This window comes from Oncorhynchus masou, chromosome 15 (genome assembly GCF_036934945.1).
Source record: "Oncorhynchus masou masou isolate Uvic2021 chromosome 15, UVic_Omas_1.1, whole genome shotgun sequence".
In the NCBI taxonomy this organism is placed as follows: Eukaryota; Metazoa; Chordata; class Actinopteri; order Salmoniformes; family Salmonidae; genus Oncorhynchus; species Oncorhynchus masou.
This window is the reverse complement of record NC_088226.1, coordinates 47,349,774-47,377,598: the sequence shown is the minus strand read 5'-3', so window position 1 is coordinate 47,377,598 and position 27,825 is coordinate 47,349,774. Positions and strand designations below refer to the sequence as shown.

At 45.7% G+C, this 27,825-nt stretch overlaps 1 protein-coding gene and 1 long non-coding RNA gene across 2 annotated transcripts in view; one reads left to right on the top strand and one right to left on the bottom strand.

The window, feature by feature from the left end:
• The first annotated feature begins 732 nt into the window (after window positions 1-732).
• The window catches only part of LOC135556344 (disabled homolog 1-like), an 85,342-nt gene continuing 58,249 nt past the window's right edge, over window positions 733-27,825 (top strand). Inside the window, exon 1 of the mRNA XM_064989475.1 lies at window positions 733-1,009. The gene's annotated coding sequence lies outside the window, so the exon portion shown is untranslated. The remainder of the gene's footprint in view (window positions 1,010-27,825) is intronic.
• On the bottom strand, window positions 22,630-27,731 carry LOC135556346 (uncharacterized). The gene is made up of 3 exons (XR_010457976.1): window positions 27,408-27,731; window positions 27,012-27,076; window positions 22,630-23,497 (listed from the first exon to the last, which is right to left on the bottom strand). It is a non-coding gene; the product is annotated as an uncharacterized LOC135556346 (long non-coding RNA).

Here is a 27,825-nt window from a genome sequence, read left to right as displayed (position 1 = left end):
CTGAAAATGTGTCTAAGAAAGAGAGAGAGAGATGTAGCTCTACATCTATGTAAAGTCTGGCCTGAATATACTACTAATGCATCATTTGTCCATCAGTCAACTGTGATTATCCCCCCCCACACACACACACACAGTTACCCAATACATCCCACTAAACTCAACATATTGGACACATTCAGATGATTCTTTCTAGGGTTGTTTTGACATTAATGTCTGTTTTTAAATCCTCCTCCATTCAACCTTCCTCCCTCCTCATAGTCCGTCTCTCTCTCTCTGTGTATCTCCCTCTTTCTCTCTCTCTCTCTCTCTCTCTCTCTCTCTCTCTCTGTGTATCTCTCTCTCTCTCTCTCTCTCTCTCTCTCTGTGTGTGTATCTCCCCTCTCTCTCTCTCTCTCTCTCTGTGTATCTCTCTCTCTCTCTCTCTCTCTCTCTCTCTCTCTCTCTCTCTCTCTCTCTCTGTGTGTATCTCCCCTCTCTCTCTCTCTGTGTGTATCTCCCTCTCTCTCTCTCTCCATTTCCTTTAATATTTTCTTGCGCAACTTGGTTTTTTATAGTTGATATTATTTCTAACTCCACCCTCCCCTCCGCTCCTTCTACTGAAATCAGGACAGCCCAGCAGAAAATGGGTTAACACGCACTCTGCTTTCTGATTGGCTGTCAGTCCGGCGGCCTGAGCCACCCAACAGAGAGAGGTAACTAGGCAACTTCAGCGGGAGCCGTACGGAGGAAAGGGGAGAGAAATAAAGAGTGAAAGAAGGGGGGCGAGAAGAACGGGAAATACGCGCTGAAATTCTGACAGTTTTTTTTTTACCGGGGAAGTGGAAGGATGTAGCCCGGGGTCAATCACTCTGTCCGGGATAGGAAACTGGATTACCGCAGTTTCTAAAACCTTGTTTGTGGATGTTGTCAATATCTGGGAATAACGGGGATGGTTGTTGGATCGTAAACTCGCAGCAGAATGGGGACTAACGGTAGCCTGCCTACTCAATCTCGGACCGGCAGTTAGAAGGTAAACCAGTGATGAAAAGGCATTTGGTCGACATGAACGCTTTAGTTTTACGCAGTCAAAGTAGGCCTATCGCTGCAGAATGTTACGACTAACAATAACTGTTCTGACTTGAGATTCAGGCAGTACATTGAGTTATGGGCTAGTCACGATGGTACATGAAAGGTGTTTGTGGATCGGATGTTTACCGGACAGACAGGCTGTAAAATCCAAATCACTGCTGCTGCATCGGGGTTTGATGGGTGGGAAAAGAAAGCATACAAGTAGTCGACAGGCTTTTTCAGTGTGTGGCAAGGACTTTCTCGATGTGAGCGTGCGCGCGGCAGAAAGGGAGAGGGAGAGAGCAGTAGGGGCACGCGGCAGAAAGGGAGAGGGAGAGAGCAGTAGGGGCGCCGGCAGAAAGGGAGAGGGAGAGAGCAGTAGGGGCGCCGGCAGAAAGGGAGAGGGAGAGAGCAGTAGGGGCGCGCGGCAGAAAGGGAGAGGGAGAGAGCAGTAGGGGCGCCGGCAGAAAGGGAGAGGGAGAGAGCAGTAGGGGCGCCGGCAGAAAGGGAGAGGGAGAGAGCAGTAGGGGCGCGCAGCAGAAAGGGAGAGGGAGAGAGCAGTAGGGGCGCAGGCAGAAAGGGAGAGGGAGAGAGCAGTAGGGGCGTGTGGCAGAAAGGGAGAGGGAGAGAGCAGTAGGGGCGGGCGGCAGAGAGGGAGAGGGAGAGAGCAGTAGAGGCGCGTGGCAGAGAGGGAGAGAGCAGTAGGGACGCGTGGCAGAAAGGGAGAGAGCTATAGGGGCGCGAGGGAGAGAGCAGTAGGGGCGTGCGGCAGAGAGGGAGAGAGCAGTAGGGACGTGTGGCAGAAAGGGAGAGGGAGAGAGCAGTAGGGGCGCGTAGCAGAAAGGGAGAGAGCAGTAGGGGCGCGCGGCAGAAAGGGAGAGGGAGAGAGCAGTAGGGGCGCGTAGCAGAAAGGGAGAGAGCAGTAGGGGCGCGCGGCAGAAAGGGAGAGGGAGAGAGCAGTAGGGGAGCACGGCAGAAAGGGAGAGGGAGAGAGCAGTAGGGGAGTACGGCAGAAAGGGAGAGGGAGAGAGCAGTAGGGACGTGCGGCAGAAAGGGAGAGGGAGAGAGCAGTAGGGGCGCGCAGCAGAAAGGGAGAGGGAGAGAGCAGTAGGGGAGCACGGCAGAAAGGGAGAGGGAGAGAGCAGTAGGGGCGCGCGGCAGAAAGGGAGAGAGCAGTAGGGGCGCGCGGCAGAAAGGGAGAGAGCAGTAGGGACGTGCGGCAGAAAGGGAGAGGGAGAGAGCAGTAGGGGCGCGTAGCAGAAAGGGAGAGAGCAGTAGGGGCGCGCGGCAGAAAGGGAGAGGGAGAGAGCAGTAGGGGAGCACGGCAGAAAGGGAGAGGGAGAGAGCAGTAGGGGCGCGCAGCAGAAAGGGAGAGGGAGAGAGCAGTAGGGGAGCACGGCAGAAAGGGAGAGGGAGAGAGCAGTAGGGGCGCGCGGCAGAAAGGGAGAGAGCAGTAGGGGCGCGCGGCAGAAAGGGAGAGAGCAGTAGGGACGTGCGGCAGAAAGGGAGAGGGAGAGAGCAGTAGGGGCGCGCGGCAGAAAGGGAGAGAGCAGTAGGGGCGCGCGGCAGAAAGGGAGAGGGAGAGAGCAGTAGGGGTTTGCTGCATTGACATCTTTCTGTGCGCGTGTGTGTCCGAGTGTATGTGTGCTCGTGTGCTCGCATACTCCTTGTTTTTCTTCAAATATGAAGATTTTTCCCCCACGATATTATCAGATTTCGCCGAATCGTCTAGAGTTCCATATTAAGACAGTCAGCACTACGTGGTCGGGTTACTGAGTGCTTGTGTTCTACCCGGTGTTCAATCGCTCCACGTTACCCACTGGGCACACACTGGTTGAATCTACTTTGTTTCCACGTCATTTCAATGAGATGACGTTGAACCAATGTAGAATAGAAGTTGAATTGACATATGTGCCTAGTGGGTGGGGAGCCCCTCTTCTCTCTCTCTCTCTCTCTCTCTCTCTCTCTCTCTCTCTCTCTCTCCCTCTGTCTCTCTCTCTCTCTGTCTCTCTCTCTCTGTCTCTCTCTCTCTCTCTTTCTCTCTCTCCCTCTCTCTCATTTTTCTCTGTAACTCTGGCTATTGAATAACCTCTATTCTGGATTCTGTCATGAGAAGAATGTGTTGAAGTGTAACTGGGGCTGTTTTGATATTGATCAGCTACTGGATGAGAAATGTAATGAATACTACTCTGTCAGGGGCTAGCGGAGAGAGAGGGGGAGAGGTTTGGATGGAGAGAGAGGGTAGGCGAGGGGGAGAGAAAGATAGGGGAGGAGGGAGGGAGAAAGAGGGAGAGAGGTTTGGATGGAGAGAGAGAGGGTAGGCTAGGGGGAGAGAAAGATAGGGGAGGAGGGAGGGAGAGAGAGAGGGAGAGAGGTTTGGATGGAGAGAGAGAGGGTAGGCTAGGGAGAGAGAAAGATAGGGGAGGAGGGAGGGAGAGAGAGGGAGAGAGGTTTGGATGGAGAGAGAGAGGGTAGGCTAGGGGGAGAGAAAGATAGGGGAGGAGAGAGGGAGAGAGGTTTGGATGGAGAGAGAGAGGGTAGACTAGGGAGAGAGAAAGATAGGGGTGGAGGGAGGGAGAGATGTTTGGATGGAGAGAGAGAGGGTAGGAGAGAGAAAGATAAGGGAGGAGGGAGGGAGAGAGGTTTGGATGGAGAGAAAGAGGGTAGGAGAGAGAAAGATAGGGGAGGAGGGAGGGAGGGAGAGAGGGAGAGAGGTTTGGATGGAGAGAGAGAGGGTAGGAGAGAGAAAGATAGGGGAGGAGGGAGGGAGAGAGGTTTGGATGGAGAGAGAGAGGGTAGGAGAGAGAAAGATAGGGGAGGAGGGAGGGAGAGAGGTTTGGATGGAGAGAGAGAGGGTAGGAGAGAGAAAGATAGGGGAGGAGGGAGGAGGGAGGGAGAGAGAGGGAGAGAGAGAGGGTAGGAGAGAAAGATAGGGGAGGAGGGAGGAGAGAGAGGGAGAGGGAGAGGGAGAGAGAGAGGGTAGGAGAGAGAAAGATAGGGGAGGAGGGAGGGAGGGAGAGGGAGAGGGAGGGAGAGGGAGAGGGAGGGAGAGGGAGGGAGAGGGAGAGGGAGAGGGAGAGAGGGAGAGGGAGAGGGAGGGAGAGGGAGAGGGAGAGGGAGAGAGGGAGAGGGAGAGGGAGGGAGAGGGAGAGGGAGAGGGAGAGGGAGAGAGGGAGAGGGAGAGGGAGGGAGAGGGAGGGAGAGGGAGAGGGAGAGGGAGAGAGGGAGAGGGAGAGGGAGAGCCTGTGAAAGGACACCCCAGTCTGTCTGTGCGAGGCTCCGCTGCAGCTGAAAGCCGCATTAATCACAGAGCGGCTCCACACACACACACACACACACACACACACACACACACACACACACACACACACACTAGAGCTATAGCTGTTCCTCAGTCTTGCTCTAGTGCTTCGCAGAATCTGGCCACTTACTCTTCACCCATGCAGACGAATAGCTGCATCTGTTCCTGTTCAGTCCACTGTGTGTGTGTGTGTGTGTGTGTGTGTGTGTGTTCACATGCATGCATGCTTGTGTGTTTGGAAGAATGAGAGGTGTGCAGTGCAGGACCGCACGTTGTGTCCACATCACAACTCCTCACTTGGTAAAGAGAACTAGAGGGTGATGGGATATGACAGGAGGCAGACCCAACGTTTCTCTGTCGCCACGGGGTTAGGCTGTGTGTGGGTGTGAGACAGGGGAATGTGGTGACTGATGAGTATGTAATCGGGGAACAGTTACAGCGGGTCTGTGGCTGTCTTTACCATGTTGGCAGGTCTGAGGAAAGGACCATAAGTGGGGAATATAGACCCTGTTTTGATTGTGGTTAAAACATTTGTTCAGGTTTTACACTTTTTCGTTGCTCTCTGTTTTTTTCTCTTCTACCCTCTAGCGTTCCATCGTGGAGGATTCAGCGCCAGCTAGCTATTAGTGAAGTGTTGTTTGTATGTGTGTGTGTTTGTCTGTGTGTGTGTGTGTGTGTGTCTGCATGTGTGCGTGTCTGCTGATGTTTCAGTCCTTCCACTTGTCTCCTCACCTCTCAGGGCCCACTTGGATCGGCCACATTGGGATTTGAACCAGCGACCCTCCAACTACTGGTCCGTCTTTCTCCTCTTTGTGTGTGTGTGCTTGTGCATGTGAGGCCTCTTACTACAGCCTTCATTGGCCCAGCAGGCAGCTTCAGGTCACCATAGAAACCCAGAGAGCATTGTCTAGAAAGCCTCAAAGAAAAAACGAATTTGGCTCACTCTCACTTTTTTCTCTCTCTCCCCTCCCCCTCCCCTCCATCTCTCTCTCTCCCTCCACCCCCCCCCCTCTCTCTCCCTCCATCTCCTGCTCTCTCCCACCCCCTCTCTCCCTCCATCTCCCCCTCTCTCTCCCTCCATGTCCCGCTCTCTCTCTCTCTGTCTATCTCTCCTTGTGATTAATTGTAATGTATTCAGAAGGCCTTCAGGGGACTTGTTTGTCTATAAAGGACATTCTGTCTGTATAGTTCTCTCATAGGGCTGAGTTCTGTACAGTTCTCCCATAGGGCTGAGTTCTGTACAGTTCTCCCATAGGGCTGAGTTCTGTACAGTTCTCCCATAGGGCTGAGTTCTGTACAGTTCTCCCATAGGGCTGAGTTCTGTATAGTTCACCCATAGGGCTGAGTTCTGTACAGTTCTCCCATAGAGCTGAGTTCTGTATAGTTCTCCCATAGGGCTGAGTTCTGTACAGTTCCCCCATAGGGCTGAGTTCTGTACAGTTCTCCCATAGGGCTGAGTTCTGTACAGTTCTCCCATAGGGCTGAGTTCTGTACAGTTCTCCCATAGGGCTGAGTTCTGTACAGTTCTCCCATAGGGCTGAGTTCTGTATAGTTCTCCCATAGGGCTGAGTTCTGTACAGTTCTCCCATAGGGCTGAGTTCTGTATAGTTCTCCCATAGGGCTGAGTTCTGTACAGTTCTCCCATAGGGCTGAGTTCTGTATAGTTCTCCCATAGGGCTGAGTTCTGTACAGTTCTCCCATAGGGCTGAGTTCTGTATAGTTCTCCCATAGGGCTGAGTTCTGTACAGTTCTCCCATAGGGCTGAGTTCTGTATAGTTCTCCAATAGGGCTGAGTTCTGTACAGTTCTCCCATAGGGCTGAGTTCTGTACAGTTCTCCCATAGGGCTGAGTTCTGTATAGTTCTCCCATAGGGCTGAGTTCTGTACAGTTCTCCCATAGGGCTGAGTTCTGTATAGTTCTCCCATAGGGCTGAGTTCTGTACAGTTCTCCCATAGGGCTGAGTTCTGTATAGTTCTCCCATAGGGCTGAGTTCTGTACAGTTCTCCCATAGGGCTGAGTTCTGTATAGTTCTCCCATAGGGCTGAGTTCTGTACAGTTCTCCCATAGGGCTGAGTTCTGTATAGTTCTCCAATAGGGCTGAGTTCTGTACAGTTCTCCCATAGGGCTGAGTTCTGTATAGTTCTCCCATAGGGCTGAGTTCTGAAAAGAACACACACAGAACTCTGCTTTATGATTTTACCTCAATCATGGCTTGACTTCAATGGAGAGAAACTGTATCAGTGTTCTAGTGTCTAGTGTAGGAGAATGAGAGAAAGGAAGAAATGGGAAGGAAGGTAGCGAGTCGATGAAAGAAAATAAACTGGTAGGTGAATGAAGGGAGGAGGTGATGGAGGAGGAAGGGAGGAGGTGATGGAGGAGGAAGGGAATTGACTGTTTTTTGGCTTGATGTCCTTCCCATTGATCCTGGCTTGTGTGTGTTTTAGTGTTTGTGTTTTAGTGTGTGTTTGTGTTTTAGTGTTCCTGTTTTAGTGTTCGTGTTTTAGTGTGTGTGTTCGTGTTTTAGTGTGTGTGTTTTAGTGTTCGTGTTTTAGTGTGTGTGTTCGTGTTTTAGTGTGTGTGTTTGTGTTTTAGTGTTTGTGTTTTAGTGTGTGTGTTTGTGTTTTAGTTTGTGTGTTTGTGTTTTAGTGTTTGTGTTTTAGTCTGTGTGTTTTAGTGTTCGTGTTTTATTGTTCATGTTTTAGTGTGTGTGTGTTTTAGTGTGTGTGTTTTAGTGTGTGTGTTTTAGTGTTCATGTTTTAGTGTGTGTGTTCGTGTTTTAGTGTGTGTGTTTTAGTGTGTTTTAGTGTTTGTGTTTTAGTGTTCGTATTTTAGTGTTTGTGTTTTAGTGTGTGTGTTCGTATTTTAGTGTTTGTGTTTTAGTGTTTGTGTTTTAGTGTGTGTGTTCGTATTTTAGTGTTTGTGTTTTAGTGTGTGTGTTCGTGTTTTAGTGTGTGTGTTTGTGTTTTAGTGTTTGTGTTTTAGTGTGTGTGTTCGTGTTTTAGTGTTTGTGTTTTAGTGTGTGTGTTCGTGTTTTAGTGTGTGTGTTTGTGTTTTAGTTTGTGTGTTTGTGTTTTAGTGTGTGTGTGTTTGTGTTTTAGTGTTTGTGTTTTAAGTGTGTGTGTTTTAGTGTTCGTGTTTTAGTGTTCGTGTTTTAGTGTGTGTGTTTTAGTGTGTGTGTTTTGGTGTTCATGTTTTAGTGTGTGTGTTCGTGTTTTAGTGTGTGTGTTCGTATTCGTATTTTAGTGTTTGTGTTTTAGTGTGTGTGTTCGTATTCGTATTTTAGTGTTTGTGTTTTAGTGTGTGTGTTTGTGTTTTAGTGTGTGTGTTCGTATTCGTATTTTAGTGTTTGTGTTTTAGTGTGTGTATTCGTATTTTAGTGTTTGTGTTTTAGTGTGTGTGTTTGTGTTTTAGTGTTCGTGTTTTAGTGTGTGTGTTTTAGTGTTTGGGTTTTAGTGTGTGTGTTCGTGTTTTAGTGTGTGTTTGTGTTTTAGTGTTTGTGTTTTAGTGTTTGTGTTTTAGTCTGTGTGTTTGTGTTTTAGTGTTGGTGTTTTAGTGTTTGTGTTTAGTGTTTGTGTTTTAGTGTGTGTGTTCGTGTTTTAGTGTTTGTGTTTTAGTTTGTGTGTTTGTGTTTTAGTGTGTGTGTTCGTGTTTTAGTGTTTGTGTTTTAGTTTGTGTGTTTGTGTTTTAGTGTTTGTGTTTTAGGGTGTGTGTTCATGTTTTAGTGTTTGTGTTTTAGTTTGTGTGTTTGTGTTTTAGTGTGTGTGTTCGTGTTTTAGTGTTTGTGTTTTAGTGTTTGTGTTTTAGTGTGTGTTTGTGTTTGTGTTTTAGTTTGTGTGTTTGTGTTTTCGTGTTCATGTTCGTGTTTTAGTGTTTGTGTTTTAGTGTTTGTGTTTTGGTGTGTGTGTTCGTGTTTTAGTGTTTGTGTTTTAGTGTGTGTGTTCGTGTTTTAGTGTTTGTGTTTTAGTTTGTGTGTTTGTGTTTTAGTGTGTGTGTTCGTGTTTTAGTGTTTGTGTTTTAGTTTGTGTGTTTGTGTTTTAGTGTGTGTTCGTGTTCGTGTTTTAGTGTTCGTGTTTTAGTGTGTGTGTTCGTGTTTTAGTGTTCGTGTTTTAGTGTTTGTGTTTTAGTGTGTGTTCGTGTTCGTGTTTTAGTGTTTGTGTTTTAGCGTTTGTGTTTTAGTGTGTGTTTTAGTGTGTGTGTTCGTGTTTTAGTGTTTGTGTTTTAGTGTTTGTGTTTTAGTGTGTGTGTTTTAGTGTGTGTGTTTTAGTGTTCGTGTTTTAGTGTGTGTGTTTTAGTGTGTGTGTTTTAGTGTTCGTGTTTTAGTGTGTGTGTTTTAGTGTTTTTGTTCATGTTTATGTTTTAGTGTTCGTGTATTAATGTGTGCGTTTTATTGTGTGCATTTTAGTGTTTGTGTTTTAGTGTGTGTGTTCATGTTTTAGTGTGTGTGAGCTGTTCATCTGGACATTGATTAGTCAAATCAAGTGTGCTGGAGCAGGGCTGGAGCAAAGGCCTGACCACTCTCCAGAAAGTGGGTTGGCCACCCCCGGGCTAACGTTAGACAAAACCAAAGAGACAGTGTAGTTGTGGCTGTCATGACACCAGGTGAGACCCAAATGCAGACACAGGAGGCAGATGGTTGGAGTTTAAGATGTTTAATAAATCCAAAGGGGTAGGCAAGAGAGTGGTCATGGACAGGCAAAATGTCAGGCCAATCCACCACTGTTATCACCTTTCCAGGATCCATCTGAACATTGCCTTCAACAATGACATATCCCAGAAAGGTGATAGTAGACTGGTGGAACTCACACTTCTCTGCTTTCATGGACGGTTGGTTCTCCAGGAGGCGCTGAAGAACCTGTCTGACATGAAGACCATGTACTTGTGCAGATCGGGGAAAAAACAGGATGTCGTCAAGGTACACGAACACAAACCGGTTTAGCATGTCCCGAAGCACATCATTGACCAAAGCCTGGAAAACAGCGGGGGCGTTGGGGAGTCCAAATAGCATGACCTGGTACTCATAATGTCCATTGGCTGTGTTGAAAGCTGTCTTCCACTCATCCCCCTCGCGTATCCGAACCATGTGACAGGCATTTCGAAGGTCCAACTTGGAGAATATGGTGGCCCCGTGGAGAAGTTCAATCTCCGAGGAGAGGAGAGGTAGGGGGTAACGATTCTGGACAGTAATGTCATGAAGTCCCCGGTAGTCAATGTACGGATGCAGGGTCTTGTCCTTCTTCTCCACAAAGAAACATTTTGTGCCGGCAGGAGATGTAGACTGATAGACGACCCCAGTGACCAGAAACCCCTCTATGTACTCCTCCATAGCTTTGGTGTCTGGTCCGGACAGAGAATACAATCTCTGACCCCAAGGTGTAGTGCCTGGGAGAAGATCAATGGCACAATCATAGCGACGGTGCGGGGGAAGGGAAGTAGCATGTGCCTTGCTGAACACTTCCAGGAGGTCATGGTATTCTGTGGGGATAGCAGAGACATCCACAGTCTTGCTAACATCCCAAGGAAGGTGACTTGAGGAAGGCTGTGCTGCTTGAAGGCAGTGGGAATGGCAAAATGGGCTCGAACCCAGGATGGAGCTTGTGGTCCAGTCAATTACAGGATTGTGCTTTTGGAGCCAGAAAAATCCTAACACAACCAGAACATGGGGAGATGTAATGAGGAGGAACTGTATTGTCTCACTGTGGTTACCAGAAACCCGCAATTGAAAGGGCACAGTACAATTGGTGACTTCCCCTATAGAACGGCGTTCCAGTGCCCTAGCATCCATGGGCAGAGAGAGGCTGAGTGGGAATACCAAGCTCCGAAGCTATTGTGGCATCCATAAGATTTTCATCAGCCCCAGAGTCAATGAGCACTTGGAGAGACTTAGATTGGTCTCCCCACAGCACAAGAACAAAAAGGGGTGGGTGGGTGATGGGAATTAGGGAACTCCCAGTCTGACTCACCATAGTGCTGGTACCGACTAAAGACAAGGGTTTCCTAATAGGGCAGGTAGCTATAAAATGTCCTGCCCCTCCACAGTACAGACAGTAGTTATGGTTCAGTTATGGTTCATCCTCCGTAAGTGCTCTCAAACTGATAGCCTAGTTCTTCCCAACTGCATAGGCTCAGGAGATACACGAAAGAGCTTGGGTGGCTTCGACTCCTCTTGGAAGAGCTGCCTTCGGAAACTTCCAGATTCCATAGGAGGTGAATGCGCCATATCGGGTGCACGAGTGTGCCTGAGACCAGACCTCCTCTCACTCTTGCGTTCCCTTAAGCGTCCATCAATTTGAATGGTTAAAGCGATAAGGGAGTCGAGGCCCACCGGCAGTTCCCAAGGAGCTAGTTTATCATTTACCTCCTCAGATAATCCATGCAGGAAGGTATTGTCGGAACTAGAAGCACAAGCAATTCGCTACACTCGCATTAACATCTGCTAACCATGTGTATGTGACAAATACATTTGATTTGATTTTTGATTTGATTTGATGAGTCTCCGGATTCTAGGCACTCTCAAAAACTTCTCACCACTGCCATGAATTCTTCCAAATGACCGCAAATGGCAGATTGTTGTTCCCAAACTGCCATAGCCCAGGATAGCGCCCTTCCCAATATTAACGTAATTATTCATGCAATAGTCGATCGGTCTGAAGAAAACGAAGATGGCTGTAGCTCAAAAATAAGCCAGCACTGAGAAAGAAAACAGGAAGGTACCAGGATTCCCCGAATATCGCTCTGGAGGAGGTAAGTGGGTTTCACGGGGAGTCGGGATAGGCTGTACAAAGTCAGCACAGATAGGGGGGAAAAAATTCTGGGTGATTGGGTTTTTCAGAGGTAGCAGACAGTCTGAGCTAACTCCCTGATTTGCTCCATAATACCCTTTAACCCATGGTCATAGTGTTCCGGCAAGGACCTGAGCCCTTTCAAAAGGCCCTGTAGCAACTCCTGATGTCTCCTCATTGTGGCTCCCTGCAGGGAGACAGTGTGGTGGAGCTGGTCCAAGTCTGCTGGTCTGTCATTGCCAGTTCGTACTATCAGGGCACTAGGCAAGACCCAAATGCAGACACAGGAGGCAGATGGTTGGAGTTTAAGATGTTTAATAAATCCAAAGGGAATAGGCAAGAGAATGGTCATGGACAGGCAAAAGGTCATAACCAGATTAGTACAGGAGGTACAGAGTACAGGTGGGGTCAAGGTCAGGGCAGGCAGAATGGTCAGGCTGGTGGGTACAGAGTCCAGAACAGGCAACGGTCAAAACCAGGAGGACTAGAAAAAGGTGAAAAGGCGACGCAAGAAAGCGGGAAAAACGCTGGTAGGCTTGGACATACAAGACGAACTGGCACAGAGAGACAGGAAACACAGGGGTAAATACACTGGGGAAAACAAGCGACACCTGGAGTGAGTGGAGATAATAACGAGAACAGGTGAAACTGATCAGGGTGTGACAGTGGCAGGGATTTGAGCAGGGGAGTAGAGAGAACAGGTATTAGAGCTGGATATCCAGAGTCCGCTAATCTCACTATATTCTAATCTGTAATCAGATTAAATACTCATAATCTGTCTGTTGCACGGGATTACTGTCTGGACCCGCAACAGCAGCACACATCTTCTCCATCACTCTCTCTCCATCCCTGCCTTTTCATCCCTCTCTCCATCCCTCTCTCCCAGCATCTCTATCCCTCTCCATAACTTCCTCTATATCCCTCTCTCCCAGCATCTCTATCCCTCTCCATAACTTCCTCTATATCCCTCTCTCCCAGCATCTCTATCCCTCTCCATAACTTCCTCTATATCCCTCTCTCCCAGCATCTCTATCCCTCTCCATAACTTCCTCTATATCCCTCTCTCCCAGCATCTCTATCCCTCTCCATAACTTCCTCTATATCCCTCTCTCCCAGCATCTCTATCCCTCTCCATAACTTCCTCTATATCCCTCTCTCCCAGCATCTCTATCCCTCTCCATAACTTCCTCTATATCCCTCTCTCCCAGCATCTCTATCCCTCTCCATAACTTCCTCTATATCCCTCTCTCCCAGCATCTCTATCCCTCTCCATAACTTCCTCTATATCCCTCTCTCCCAGCATCTCTATCCCTCTCCATAACTTCCTCTATATCCCTCTCTCCCAGCATCTCTATCCCTCTCCATAACTTCCTCTATATCCCTCTCTCCCAGCCTCTCCATCCCTTCCTCTTCATCCCTCTCTCTCCCAACCTCTCCATTCCTCAAACTCGAGTAGCCAAATAGACACCACTGGACAATATCACTGGACTTCCTTAACTCTTTAACACACACATATACACACTGTGCAGGGACTATTGAGCTGAGCCTCAGCCTTCTCTCCTGCAATTTGCAAATTCATGCTCTTAGCCGCAATTACTCTGAGGGTGTGTGTGTGTAATGTTTCATGCACATATCATTTCAATGTATTAAGGATTGTCTAAAACTACACTTTACTAAATAATGTTCTTTGTCGTTCGATTGTCTGTGGAATCCAATTGTATTATAGATTTTTTTGCTATGCTGAAGTTTGGGTGTCTTTTAGGCTGGGCGTATTTTATGGTATTGATATACGGAATGGTTTTTTACTTTATCTGCTATTAAGGTATTTCAATGTTTGGTTTGTTAAATGTGATATACCGTGTGTAACATCCCTTTTTATTGTTTACACTGCTACTTGAGTCATCACTCACTGCTCTCTCCATGCCACTTTCCTCACAGACCAAGCCCCGCCCCCTGTCACTCAAGAAGCGCATTTGTTGTTGCTTGACCACGAGACACTTGCATTCAGTCTGCATGATCAATGCAGCACATGTAACAATGTTGATGACAACCATGTTGTTTCTTAATATGAATCCACAAGCGTTCTATAATTACACAATTAGTTTGTGTTTCTTATATATGCAAACAGCTAGTTTGTCTTTTCTTAGCAAGTTTCAGCTAAATCGTGTTAGCCGCTAATGCTAATCGCTAGTTAGCTGGCTAGCCAGCTAATAAGTGTGCTGAGTCAGAGCAAACGTAGCTAGCTAATACAGTCTGTTACCAGCGCTGGTGTACGACTAAATCAACATGTTGTTTGTGCAACAGTATCTTCTAAATCCAAAAGGAATAGGAGAATCATTAATATGTTGGCTACATGAAGAAACATTTAATGTAGCCAAAGTTTATAGTGTCCCCTTGGAGACAATGACTATCGCTTTTCGTTCCTACCCTGTCACAATAACTCCTCCCTGGCGTTTTCATTCACTGTCATGTCAAACAACACTGCCCATTATTATTTATATTCTAACTATAACATTAGAATAAATATTCTATTTACATGATTCCAACAGTTCATCCAAGTGTTTTGATCTAAATCGCCAGTCAAATTGCAATTCCAACATGTGGTTAAAAATAAGGCCTTGTTTTATTGCCCATATCATGGAGCCCTCAGTGACAGTGGAAATGATCTCAAATGAGTGCAGGAAATGCAGAAATTCATGTAAATGCAGAGAATTATATTTGGTTGAAGTAGAATTGAACAGTATAAAACAATCAGAATGGAGAAAGACCCATTGAAATCAATTAGACCGTATTTGTTGTCACCCTAGGGTCACCCTAGGAGGGGTCATAATGTATTTGTGAGTGTTTGGAAATTGGATGACCCCCCCCACTCCGAGTAGAGGTTGCCAGACACCCTTCCTCTGAGTTGAGCTGAGTTGAACAGGGACTGGATGCCAAATTGAATCAGAGAAACTGCAATTCAAATTAAATTGTTAATGTACCCTGCTGTCTGATGCAATGTAACTTGTCATTTGAATTGAAAAAGAGAGAGCGGGATAGAGATGGATTTAATATTCTAATGACTAAAATGTAGGGAGAGAGAGCGCAAGGGAAAGAGAGAAGGGAAATAGTAGTAGTAGCATGGATGCCTTCTTTGTAAGGTTCACCGTTTATTCACACCACACACTAACAATCTCTCTTTTTCTCTATCTATCTATCTCTCACCCACTCTCCCTCTTTCTCTCTCTGCTCTCTCTCTGCCCATAGGGATGCTTCAGGGAGGCTCTCGTTTGAAGTGGAGATTCACTCCCTCAGTCACACCAGTTGCCATTTTACTTCATTTTACATTTAGCCTACTACACCCCACTTTACAGAGGGAGAGAGAGAGGAGAGAGAGCTGGAATACACTGTCCCTGTCTTTTCCCTCCTTTTCCCACCACCTCCCCATCTTCTTCCCCTTCTTTATCCTCCCCCTCCTCTCCCTCTCACCCCCCCATCTCTTCCTACTTCTCCTCTTCCTCCTCCTCCTCCCTCTTCTCCTCCTCCTCCCTCTCTCTGAGACCTAGTGTACAGGAGTCACATCACATTATAACACTTTAATTAACTCTAATTTTCCTACATCCTCATTTAACCCTAAGTACCCCACCTCCTGCCCATGACAGTACCACACACACACACACACACACATACTCTCACACACGCAGAGACACATGCGCGCGCACCCCCCCTCCCCCCCCCCCACACACACACACACACACAGATCCTGTGCTGTGCCCTGGTAGATCCCAGTGGTATTAGATGCTCTGTATGACATTAAATTGCGTTGGAAGGAAGTGTAAAACAAAGGTACATAAATGACATTTTAATTCCTGTTTTTATTCAGTCTTTGTCCTGCTGTGTAGAGAGGAGAGAGGTGGCTGTTGTTTTGGCATTTTCTCTTTATTCAGGAACACAAAAGATAATGTATTCGTCTGAGGGGAGGGGGAAAGGGGGGGCAGAGGGGACTGGAGAGGCGTTTTTTTTTTTTTTTACACGTCCCAGAGGATAGCTTCTGCTGGCAGAAGGGGGGGGTGAAAGAATTATTAAAGAAAGAAAGAGAGAGCTTGCTGGCTGGGCCAAAGGAATGAACATATCCCTAGAGGATTCTCTCTTTCTTTTTCTCACTCTTTCTCCTCTCTCTTTATTTCTCTCTCTTTTTATTTCTATCTCTCTCTCCTCTCTCTCTCTGGTTGACAGAATGCCAAGAGCGTGCAAAGCTGTCATCAGCGTAAAAGGTGGCTACTTTGAAGAATGTCAAATATAAAATAGATTTTGATTTGTTTAACAGTTTTTTGGTTACCTCATGATTCCATATGTGTTATTGCATAGTTTTGATGTCTTCACTATTAATCTTCAATGTAGAAAATAGTAAAAATAAACAAAAGCCCTGGAATGTGTAGGTGTGTCCACACTTTTATATATACAGTGCATTTTGTTATGTTACAGCCTTATTCTACAATGGATTAAATAAAAAATGTTCCTCATCAATCTACATACAATATAATTTAATGAAAAAACTAAAACAGGTTTTAGATGTTTTTTGCCAATATAAGAATTTAAACAAATAAAAAGCAGAAATACCTTACTAACATAAGTATTCAGACCCTTTGCTATGAGACTCGAAATTGAGCCCAGGTGCATCCTGTTTCCATTGATGATCCTTGAGATGTTTCTACAACTTGATTTGAGTCCACCTGTGGGAAATTCAATTGATTGGACATGATTTGGTAAGGCACACACCTGTCTATATAAGGTCCCACAGTTGGCAGTGCATGTCAGAGCAGAAACCAAGCCATGAGGTCGACGGAATTGTCTGTAGAGCTCCGAGACAGGATTGTGTCGAGGCACAGGTCTGGGTACCAAAACATTTCTTCAGTATTGAAGGTCCCCAAGAACATAGTGGCCTCCATCATTCTTAAATGGAAGAAGTTTGGAACCTCCAAGACTCTCCCTAGAACTGGCCGCCCTGCCAAACTGAGCAATCAGGGGAGAAGGGCCTTGGTAAGGGAGGTGACTAAGAACCCGATGGTCACTCTAACAGAGCTCTAGAGTTCCTCTGTGGAGATGGGAGAACCTTCCAGAAGGACAACCATCTCTGCAGCACTCCAACAATCTGGCCTTTATGGTAGAGTGGCCAGATGGAAGCCACTCCTCAGTAAAAGGCACATGACAGCCTGCTTGGAGTTTGCCCAAAGCCCCCCTAATGGACTCTCAGACCATGAGAAACAAGATTCTTTGGTCTGATGAAACCAAGATTGAACTCTTTGTTCTGAATGTCAAGTGTCACGTCTGGAGGAAACCTGTGACAGGGACTGACCCTAATCACACAGCCAAGACAACGTAGGAGTGGCTTCGGAATGTCCTTGAGTGGCCCAGCCATAGCCTGGACTTTAAAAAAATCCCCCCTAATAGACTCTCAGACCCTGAGAAACAAGATTCTTTGGTCTGATGAAACCAAGATTGAACTCTTTGTCCTGAATGTCAAGTGTCACGTCTGGAGGAAACCTGGCACCATCCCTACGGTGAAGCATGTTGATGGCAGCATCATGCTGTGGGAAAGTTTTTCAGCGACAGGGACTGGGAGACTTGTCAGGATCGAGGGGAAAATGAATGGAGCAAAGTACAGAGAGATCATTGATGAAAACTTGCTCCAGAGCATTCAGGACCTTAAACTGGGGCGGTTCATCTTCCAACAGGACAATGACCCTAATCACACAGCCAAGACAACGTAGGAGTGACTTCGGAATGTCCTTGAGTGGCCCAGCCATAGCCTGGACGTTAGCCCGATCTAACATCTCTGGAGAGACCTGTAAATAGCTGTGCAGCGACGCTCCCCATCCAACCTGACAGAGCTTGAGAGGATCTGCAGAGACGAATGGGAGAAACTCTCCAAGTACAGGTGTGCCAAGCTTGTAGTGTCATACCCAAGAAGACTCGAGGCTGTAATCGCTTCAACAATACATTTGCAAGCATTTCTAAAAACCTCTTTTTGCTTTGTCATTATGGTGTATTGTGTTTAGAATGTTGCGGAAAAACAATTTAATCCATTTTAGAATAATGCTGTAACTTAACAAAATGTGGAAAAGGTCAAGGGGCCTGAATACTTTCCGAATCCACTGTATATGTGGATTGGACAGTATATGGATAGAATATGTAGTATATCTGAAGAATATAATATGTACAGCAATAGTTAAATAGGATAGGCCTTCGGTAGAATACAGTATATACTGTACATATGAAGTGGGTAAAACAGTATGTAAACATTATTTAAAGTGACCAGTGTTCCATGACTATGTACATAGGGCAGCAGCCTCTAAGGTGCATGGTAGAGTAACCGGGTGGTAGCTGTCTAGTGACAGTAGTTTAAAATTCAGGGCAGGGTACTGGATGTGGGCCGGCTAGTGGTGACTATTTAGCAGTCTGATGGCTTTGAGATAGAAGCTGTTTTCAGTCTCTTGGTCCCAGCTTTGATGCACCTGTACTGACCTCGAATTCTGGATTGTAAGCAGGGTGAAAAGGCAGTGGCTCGGGTGGCTGAGGTCCTTGATGATCTTCTTGGCCTTCTTGTGACACCGGGTGCTGTAAATGTCCTGGAGGACAGGCAGTGTGCCCCCAGTGATGCTTTAGGCAGACTGCACCACCCTCTGGAGAACCCCGGCAGTTGCGGACGGTGCAGTTGCCGCACCAGGAGCTGATACAGCCCGACAGGATGCTCTCAATGGTCCATCTGTAAAAGTTTGTAAGAGGCTTATGAATTTCATCAGCCTCCTGAGGTTGAAAAGGAGGTGTTGCGCCTTCTTCACCACACTCTCTGTGTGGGTGGACCATTTCAGATTGTCAGTGATGTTTATGCCGAGGAACTTGAAGCTTTTCACCTTCTCCACTGCAGCCCTGTCGATGTGGATAGGGGCGTGCTCCATCCACTGTCTCCTGAAGTCCACAGTCAACTTCTTTGTTTTGTTGACGTTGAGCTTATTTTTCAGGCTCCACTCCGCCAGGGCCCTCACCTCCTCCCTGTAGGCTGTTTCGTATTTGGAAGCAGCAGTATTTCCGGTGTTTGGGTTTTTGTCACAGATTATTTGGATTTACCAGGATTGGGCAACATACATCCTCTGTGTTGTGTGCTTATTGTTTAACTTGTTGATATGTTCTAGGGCCATTTTGAGACCTTAAAGGGATACTTCGGGATTTTGGCAACTCATGGATGCCATTTTTATGTCTCTGCTTTCATTATAAAGGCCGTTAGAGGTAGTTTGGCGAGTCAATGCTAACCAGCATGCTAGCTGTTACCTTAGACGTCCAGTCATTGTGCTGGCGATAGTTAGCAATTGCGCTAATGCTAGTTAGCAACTTCCTTCACACTAGGTGCAGAGACATAAAAATGGTATCCCATGAGTTCATCTGACTCTTGGGAAGTAGATAAAGGGCTTTATTGCCAAAATCCCAAAGTATCCCTTGAAAATCCCAAAGTATCCCTGCTGGGCCTCGAGGGACAGTCATTCTGACTGCAACGTTCTAAAAGTGTAATTAATACATTTCATATATGCTTTCACAAAAATAATAATTTGGTTGTGTTTGTGAAGGTCTTGGGTAACAATAGAATAACTTTATTTTTCTTCAAATAACCCAATAGCATTTTCATTTGTTTATGTTTCTGAAGGCTATATGGAAAAACTAAAAACACATTCAAGTATTTAATACATTTTAGTTGAGTTCAGTCGTTACAAATTTGAAACAGAAACATATGTGTTAGAACGTGGTAACATCTTCTTTTTATAATGAAAAAAAAGAGTACCCTAACCACCAAGAGGCATGGTCAAATTATGAAAACATCAGTAGCCTGAAGATCTTTATAAGCTCCAAGCCTGCTTGATAAATTGTGAAAAAGCAGTAATGTTATTATAATGAATATAAGTGTTGATATGACAGCAGTCAAAAATGTTCAATTTATTGTCATCTCGTGCTTACATGTTGTATATCTTCCCCCATTGCATCAGTTGGAGCGTGTACATCAGAGGAGGCTGGTGGGAGGAGCTATAGGAGGACAGGCTCATTGTAATGGCTGGAACTGTATAAATGGAACGGAATCAAACACATAAAACATATGGAAACCACATGTTTGACACCATTCCAATAATTCCGTTCCAGTGATTACAATGAGCCTGTCCTCATATAGCTCCTACCACCAGCCTCCTCTGAAAGCCATGTTACATAAACAACAAAAGCTGGTGAGTGCGTTGCTGATTGATTTGATTGAGATGCTCTCTCAGGGGTGACATTTTATGCTGAAAATCTTCCAAAGCATTATCACCGGCTTGCTCTGTCCAAACGGTGTCCTCCCTTCCTCTCTCCTGTCTCACTGATTCATTTGGTGGTGACGCGGGCTCCTGCTCAGTGCGCACCGTTCTGCCTTTTTTGCACTTCGGGCTCGCAGGTTTCAGTTCAGGCTGAGGTTCAGAATCAGTAGAATAATCACAGATTTCTTGATACATTTGTTTCCACACTATTTGAGTCATTTTCGTTCCGATTTTGTAGAAACGCTAATGCAGCATGTGCAGCATTTACCTTGGTCTTCTTGCCATTGTAAATTACGCACAATCTCACTGTGTACTCCAAGTAGGCCAGATTAGATTGATAAGACTATTTCGATTCGGTGGACTGATATAAATGACTGTACATCTCATTTTGAGATTAGAATTAGAATAGATCAATGCAATAGAATGGCCCGCCCTGTTCTTCATTCACAGTTAGTGATGACATAATTATGCATCGTTCGCTTCCCGGGCTTGTCAATTCACCCATTCTCCCCCATCATGCTTTACTTCATTCATTTAATCTGTTGTTATATGTGTGAAATTAGTTTCGGAATCGTTTAGGTTCAGTTTCGATGCAATTATAGAGGTGATTATCAACGGCATCTTCAACTGTCCGGAGAAGGAGGGGCAATGTGGAAAACTATTCCAAAAATGACTGTAAAATTGGCTTTAAATTCATGAGCGTTCAGATGATTTTGCTTTAGCGGTTCTAGTGTTAATAAGGAGCATCAGGTACTGCTGGAATGTCTACCATTGGCATGTCATCCTTATTTTGAGTCACTTAAGAAATTACACTGGTAACTCAAAACTAAGGCTGTGCAAGTTTACCGTGTTAATAATGTGATAATGCGGAACCTTTTAAGCGCAAGTTTCCGCATGGAGCCTTTTAAACACAACACGGAACACAGGTACAGTCATTGCTTGCTGCTTTACCTGAAACATCTTTACATCGCTGAAGACCGTGTGCCTCTAGCCAAAATCCTGTCAAAGTTATGCCCAATATTACTGGAGCTGTGTTTTTTTCTTTCTGTTCGTGCGCAAGTAGCGGACCGTTTTAACTACTCACGAGCCGCTATTTTCTACATTTGGATGGCACAGGAAGAATTGAAAAGAGGTAAGCTACTCAAAGAGATGCCTCAAAGGTAAGCTGCATATGCAAGAGTGGGTGTGTGAGAGAGGATATGCATGAGAGCGGGAGTAAGTGGGCGAGTTCATTAATGGCCCGGTTCCCTAAAATATGCATACTCCGCCCACCTGCGGCACCGGGCCATGCAAACGAACTCGCCCAGTGTGCAGGCCTATGTGTGTAAAGTTATACAGATGGTTACAGTGTTTTCGTTTTTGGACATGTTTAAAAGCTCTTTGTATCCATAGAGCCAGTTATTTTTTACTATAGTCACACACATTTACTTTTAAAGCTGTGTGTGTGAGTGTGTGTGTGTGCGCGCGTGTGTGTGTGTGAGAAATAGAGAGATCTGGCTACTGTACCGGAAGATTTCCAGCTAACGATATGCCATCTTCAATCATCTACAAACAGCATACAGAGGCATACGAATGTTATCAAGAGTTCACCTGACTGTCGAAAAATGACCTGAATCTCGGAATACCGCGGTATCCCTTTAATTTATGGTTAGTAAATGATTAATAAGGACCTACAGTATATTCAATCTCATGAATTTTCTTATAAATCATGATTCAATAGTTTAAACGTTTTTTTATTTTTATAAATGTGTGAATAAATAAGTTACTAACATTTACAGATGTGGTAGTAATGATTCATAAATTATGAATCAACTATTTACTTATCCACTATAAATGCTTTATTACATGGAGTTAATATAAAGGTCTACCCTGCTCTCGAATGTTTTATTATGTAGAGTTAATATAAAGGTCTACCCTGCTCTCTAATGTTTTATTATGTAGAGTTAATATAAAGGTCTACCCTGCTCTCTAATGTTTTATTATGTAGAGTTAATATAAAGGTCTACCCTGCTCTCTAATGTTTTATTATGTAGAGTTAATATAAAGGTCTACCCGGCTCTCTAATGTTTTATTATGTAGAGTTAATATAAAGGTCTACCCTGCTCTCTAATGTTTTATAAGGTGGAGTTAATATACAGTTCTACCCTGTGCTCTCTAATGTTTTGTTACTTGGAGTTAATATACATTTCTACCCTGTTAATTTAAAGGTCTACCCTGCTCTCTAATGTTTTGTTAGGTGGAGTTAATATAAAGTTTACCCTGCTCTCTAATGCTTTATTAGGTGTAGTTAATATAAAGTTCTACCCTGCTCTCTAATGCTTTATTACATGGAGTTAATATAAAGGGCTACCCTGCTCTCTAATGTTTTATTATGTAGAGTTAATATAAAGGGCTACCCTGCTCTCTAATGCTTTATTACATGGAGTTAATATAAAGGGCTACCCTGCTCTCTAATGTTTTATTATGTAGAGTTAATATAAAGGGCTACCCTGCTCTCTAATGTTTTATTATGTAGAGTTAATATAAAGGTCTACCCTGCTCTCTAATGTTTTATTATATGGAGTAAATATAAAGTTCTACCCCACTCTCTAATGCTTTATCAGGTGGAGTCAATATAAAGTTCTACCCTGCTCACTAATGCCTTATTAGGTTGAGTTAATAGGAAGTTCTACCCTGCTCTCTAATGCTTTATTAGGTGGAGTTCATATAAAGTCCTACCCTGCTCACTAATGCCTTATTAGGTTGAGTTAATAGGAAGTTCTACCCTGCTCTCTAATGCTTTATTAGGTGGAGTTCATATAAAGTCCTAACCTGCTCACTAATGCCTTATTAGGTGGAGTTCATATAAAGTCCTAACCTGCTCACTAATGCCTTATTAGGTGGAGTTCATATAAAGTCCTAACCTGCTCACTAATGCCTTATTAGGTGGAGTTCATATAAAGTCCTAACCTGCTCACTAATGCCTTATTAGGTGGAGTTCATATAAAGTCCTAACCTGCTCACTAATGCCTTATTAGGTGGAGTTCATATAAAGTTCTACCCTGCACTCTAATGCTTCTGTCTCTCATCTCCCTTTCTTTAGCCTGTCCCCTCCACTCCTCCCTCCATCCCTCCCTCCCTCCCTGCAAGCCTTTCTTCCACCCCACCCCTCCTCTCACATCCATTCATCCTCCTCTTCTTTCCTCTGCCTGGTGTCTCTGTCTGTAGCATTCATCCTCCTCTCCTTTCCTCTGCCTGGTGTCTCTGCCCGGGTCTCTGTCTGTAGCATTCCTCCTCCTCTCCTTTCCTCTGCCCGGGGTCTCTGTCTGTAGCATTCATCCTCCTCTCCTTTCCTCTGCCTGGTGTCTCTGCCCGGGTCTCTGTCTGTAGCATTCCTCCTCCTCTCCTTTCCTCTGCCCGGGGTCTCTGTCTGTAGCATTCATCCTCCTCTCCTTTCCTCTGCCTGGTGTCTCTGCCCGGGTCTCTGTCTGTAGCATTCCTCCTCCTCTCCTTTCCTCTGCCCGGGGTCTCTGTCTGTAGCATTCATCCTCCTCTCCTTTCCTCTGCCTGGTGTCTCTGCCCGGGTCTCTGTCTGTAGCATTCCTCCTCCTCTCCTTTCCTCTGCCCGGGGTCTCTGTCTGTAGCATTCATCCTCCTCTCCTTTCCTCTGCCTGGTGTCTCTGCCCGGGTCTCTGTCTGTAGCATTCCTCCTCCTCTCCTTTCCTCTGCCCGGGGTCTCTGTCTGTAGCATTCATCCTCCTCTCCTTTCCTCTGCCTGGTGTCTCTGCCCGGGTCTCTGTCTGTAGCATTCCTCCTCCTCTCCTTTCCTCTGCCCGGGGTCTCTGTCTGTAGCATTCCTCCTCCTCTCCTTTCCTCTGCCCGGGGTCTCTGTCTGTAGCATTCATCCTCCTCTCCTTTCCTCTGCCTGGTGTCTCTGCCCGGGGTCTCTGTCTGTAGCATTCCTCCTCCTCTCCTTTCCTCTGCCCGGGGTCTCTGTCTGTAGCATTCATCCTCCTCTCCTTTCCTCTGCCTGGTGTCTCTGCCCGGGGTCTCTGTCTGTAGCATTCCTCCTCCTTCTACAAAACAGGGAACACTAGTCTCAGTAGTGTCTCGTGATGTGTATAAAACAGCTCAGACTGTTTCTGCTACAACTTCTGGCTTTCCTATAGACTGCACACAGTACACACACATAGACAAATGGATAAGAGAGGAGTGGAGAGGAAAGGAGAGATGAGGAGAGGAGGGATAGAGGAGAGGAGATGAGAGGAGAGGAGGAGGTTAAGGTTAGAGTAAGTATTAACTGGTAACATCTCAATGGACCTGCAAAACTGTGTCTTAAATCACCCTTTCAGTGCTCACCCTGACTGATTTACCCACACACATATTCACATATGCACCCACTCATGCATGCATACACACACACTCACACACAGGCACACGCACATACAGCCTTGACTCTAACACCCTGCCATGGCTTTAACGTGCTGAGTCTCATTGATGGAATATTACCTATAGTCAGGGTTGGGGAGTAACGGATTAAATGTAATCCGTTACATGTAAGGGATGACCAAAAAATGTTAACTGTAATCCGTTACATTAACAGCTAAAACATTGTAATCGATTTACAGATACCTTTGAAAAACGACATGATTACTTCGAGGATTGCTTTTAAATTCAGAAAGGATGTTTGCGAAAATAAATAGTTGACACTTCTCCGTTTTCATAATGACATTCAAATTAGCATTGAAAAAAGGCGCACATTGAAGTTTGTTCCATCTGAGCGAGTCTGACAACAAGTAAGAGACCACTATGATGTCAGAGTCCACTATGATGTCAGAGACCACTATGATGTCAGAGACCACTATGATGTCAGAGACCACTATGATGTCAGAGACCACTATGATGTCAGAGACCACTATGATGTCAGAGACCACTATGATGACACACCGAACGTGTTTGATGGATCGTGGGAAATGAGCAGGAATAGGCTTTTGTAGCCTACAGTCCAAGCTATGTCTAGCAATGGTGCGACTGCTGTCAGCACCCAAAGACTATCCAACTTGAATAAAAGCTTGGAGGTAAGGATGACAGCAGTGGTGTAGTCTACGGCGATACAGATATCCCTTATTATTGATATCTACATAGCGCATTGATGTGAATCACACTGCTGCTCTCTCATTTAGCTATTTGTATCTTACGGATTGTGGTTGTTGTGGATGGCTGTTCACAAATCTAAATGTGTATTTGAACCCAATAATGGTTGAATTCAAGAAGTTTAAGCTGCCTATCTTTCATTGTTTTTGAAACCAGTGGACAGCCAGTGAAAAATGCAGTAGATGTCGTTCAATTGGTAACATACATTTTTGTCTTCTTCTAATGCCTCTTAAGGAGAAAGTAACCTAAAAGTAATGGAATGTAATCCGATTATGTTACTGAGTTTGAGTAATCCGACAGTTACGTTACTGATTACAATTTTGGACAGATAACTTTTAACTGTAACGGATTACATTTAGAAATGAACCTATCCAACCCTGCCTGTAGTACATTACCGGTGGTAGAGGAGCCATCCGGTGTCTGTGTTGTGATTGGACCAGAGAGATCTCGTGGGTGTGGCTCTAACTAAGATGACAGCAGGGAGTGATGAGGACGGTGAGGACGGATAGGAGGAAGAACGAGGGAGAGTAATCAGATCCAGGTGTTTTGGTGCGTTTAATTACTCACCTGCGAGACTTACGAGATGAGCAGACTACATACACCCACACACGAGACACACACACACACACACACACACACGAGACACTCAGGTGGGACTAATTACTAAAACTCCAGAATGTTACAGCACGGCTGGCAAACACACACATACACACACAGCCCGACTCCAATATCCCAATTCATCACACCGCCGCTCCTCAAGTCCCACCAGCAGAGAGAAAGCGATTGAGGGAGAGAGAGGAGAGAGAGAGAAAAGGAGATATTAGAGGTAGAGAGAATAGAGAGCTGGTCCCTAGAGACTGTGTTGCTGCAGGCAATGCTACAGGTAACACGCCTGTTACTGTACAGATGGTAGGAGAGAGAGAGAGGGAGAGAGAGAGAGAGAGATGGAGGAAGGGAGAGATAGAATGCTCACCACAGTTTCCCTCTTTCACCTCTGTGTGGGAGACTTGGAGAGGGGGAGTAAAGGGGAGGAGGAAGGAGAGAAGTGGAGGAAGGGTTTCCGATCAGTGTTTCTCAACCTTTTTAAACCAGGAATCAGCAAGCTTCCTCTTTGGAGGAAGTGACTAGTGACTATATAGTGTGGAGGTCTGATTGCCCATTCCAATCACACAGACACACTCCTTCCCTCCACCTCTGTCAGTGACGCCACATTTACTCCCCTCTTCATGCTGTCTGCATTTCTCCGTCTCTCCCTCCATCTGTAGTATGTGTGAGTATCATTAGCAGTGGTAGCATGAGCGATGGCTTAGTGGGGCTTTTCTCTGGCAAGGTGGGACTCGGCTTAGCACACCATCATTACCTACCTACCTCACTCATGCACGTGCACACACACACTCACGCACACGCGTGACAGTCGTCCCTGAGGACAGGGCGCTCAAACACTGTAGAGAAGAGAGTGAAGAACCATTCAGGATGGGAATGTTCTGATCATTCACGCTGCGTACATGATGTGTGTGATGTATGTGTGTGTTTGTTTGTGTGTTTGTACAAGACTTTGAAATTGAAATATGCAAAAATGTCTTGAGCCCAAACGACCAATAGTGACTCATGTCATGGCATGTCTCTGTCTGTCTGTCTGTCTGTCTGTCTGTCTGTCTGTCTGTCTGTCTGTCTGTCTGTCTGTCTGTCTGTCTGTCTGTCTGTCTGTCTGTCTGTCTGTCTGTCTGTCTGTCTGTCTGTCTGTCTGTCTGTCTGTCTGTCTACCCAACTGTGTATATCTCCTGTTCAGCTCGTGCGTCACGTACAAGATAGCAGGGATGAGTCAGTCACTTCGCTGTTTTATGACAAGCTGAAATACTTGTTACCTTGAACCTTGAGGTGCTGTGTCAACACTTCTACACTTGTGTGTATGTGCTGTGTAGGTGCTGCACCTATGAGTATGAAAATGGGAGAGCGAAAGAGAGAGAGAGAGAGAGAGATGGTGAGGAGTAGGGTTGCAAAATTCTAGTATCTTTGCCAACAATCCCAAGATTTCCAGAAATTCCTGGAACAGGCAGGAAATCCAGAATCCTCCATTGGCGATTTGGGGAAAGTTACCCGAAGTTTGAAACCCCAGTGAGGAGAAAAAGTAGGGTGACGACAGACTGACTATGTCTCAGAGTAAATTCTCTCTGTGCTGGCCACTGGCTGCTTTAGAAATGAGATTAGATAGTGTTATTGAGACACACTGCTGTTTATGACCTACCTCACCCTGATACAGCAGCCCTCCCCTCTCCTGTCCTCTCCATCTATGTGACAGTAGTGTGTGAGCGTGTGTGACAGGATAGCAGTGATGAACTGTAGCCTTTACCCCAGTATTCTGCTCCACTGGTTCCCACTCTATTTAGACTGAGGAGGGTCCCTGTGCTCCGTCCAGAGATGCGGCACATCACTCACCTGTTGAGGCTGGCCTGCTGGCTTCTCTCAGTCACACGTCTGACAGAGAGGCTCACGTTTTCTGGCTGTGTGATGAAGGAAAAAGACATGGGTGAACTGGTCCAATTTACATTGTAACAGATTAACATGGCACAAGGGAGCACCACACTTATAAAAGAGAACCTGTTTTTGGTCTCTGTTTCCCCTTCAAACATGAGAAGAAGAATTCCCTGTAGAGAATACACAGCTTTGATATCTACAGCCCCATATCTAGAAATAGACTGGGTGAACGAGAAGTGAGGTGTGTGTGTGTGTTTGTATGTGTGTGTGTGTGTGCGCACGTGTTTGTGTGTGTGTGTCTTTTGGGTGAATGAGATATGAGGCAGGCTATTTATGTCTTCAGAATAGTGATGGTACCTTAGTTAGTTTGTTGACACTGACACATGGTGAATGTGCCCTTTGCAGCGTTGCTGCTACCATGTCTGAAGTCCCACGTCATATATTACAGCTGACAATCAGGCTTCAGTTCAGCGGGCTAACACAGTCTGAAGACACACAAACCACACGGGTTTGATTCCTGGCGGGTCATATAAGGTGCCAATTAACCATCCCAGACAGTCTCCTCTCCTCCTTTCTCCTCCTTTCTCCTCCTTTCTCCTCCTTTCTCCCTGGGCTGTGTGGTGTCTGCTTTTCTCTGTGCTTTCATTAACCCGCAGTCCTGAACTTTACTTCTCTCTCTCTGATCATCCGATCTTTCATCTCTCTTTCTTTCTTATCTTGCCTGATCTGTTGCCCTTCCTTCCTTTTCTCTCCAGTCTCTCGCACTTTGCTCCCT